We start from the raw sequence: 999 nt of genomic DNA, 5'->3' as shown, positions 1-999 counted from the left end.
ATTTATACAACTTGACAACATAATCTAAAGTTTCTCTACTTTAATGAGAGTACAAAGACAAGGCTCAAAATGGAGGACTGTGAGGAAATAATCACCATTTTGTTAAAAGATCAGTGCTTAGTCTTTATTGTTATCACAGTCATCAAATCTCATTTTGCCAAAGCCAGTGTTATTATATTTTAACCTTCAGCAATGCTTTTCACTGTAAACTGCAAACTACTTTTACAAAATCTAATCTTCTTGTCTTCAATTATACCACATTTACCAGAGTTTACTGTTTTTCTGCAATAGCTTTACTGAGGAATAGTTTATAGACATTAAAATTCATCCAGATTGTATGTACAATTCCATGATTTTTAGTAATTAAAGTATTGTGCAACCACTACCACCATAATACAGTTTTAGAATTTTCCCATCACTCTACTGAGATCTCTCATTCTCATTTGCAGTCAATGCTCATTTCTATCACCATACCAGGCAACTGCTGTTTTCTTTTCTCCCTATAAACTTGCCTTTTTTTTGGATAGTTTATATAAATGGTATCATACAGTTTATAGGGTCTTTTTACATTTGGCTTCTTTGCCTTAATCATCCATATTGTAGCATGTATTAATAGTATGTTCCTTTTCACTGCTCATTAACATTCCATGTCTATTTACTGTTACTTTGATGACTATTTGACTAAATCTCCTTCCTGATCCATCTCCTCCAGCAGAATTCTACACATTGAAGTGTTAATTTGAATGAAGGGTCAACTCTCTTAGACCCTTGCTTTTCTCCATTTTTTCCTTGTATGATATAATTTAGACTTATAACTATGAATTCCAACAGCACATTATTCTCAAGCCTATGACACAAGCCCTGAGATCCACATGTTGTTGTTGTTTTTATGTGCCATTGAGTCAGACCCAACTCATAGCGACCCCTCCTTGGGTTTCCAAGGCAGTATCACTGTGGAAGTAGATTGCCCAACCTATGAGTTGGAATCAACTTGAAGAC

This window comes from Orycteropus afer, unplaced genomic scaffold (assembly GCF_000298275.1).
Source record: "Orycteropus afer afer isolate SDZICR_OR568_19922 unplaced genomic scaffold, OryAfe1.0 scaffold01091, whole genome shotgun sequence".
Taxonomy (NCBI): domain Eukaryota; kingdom Metazoa; phylum Chordata; class Mammalia; order Tubulidentata; family Orycteropodidae; genus Orycteropus; species Orycteropus afer.
This window is presented reverse-complemented; position numbering follows the sequence as displayed.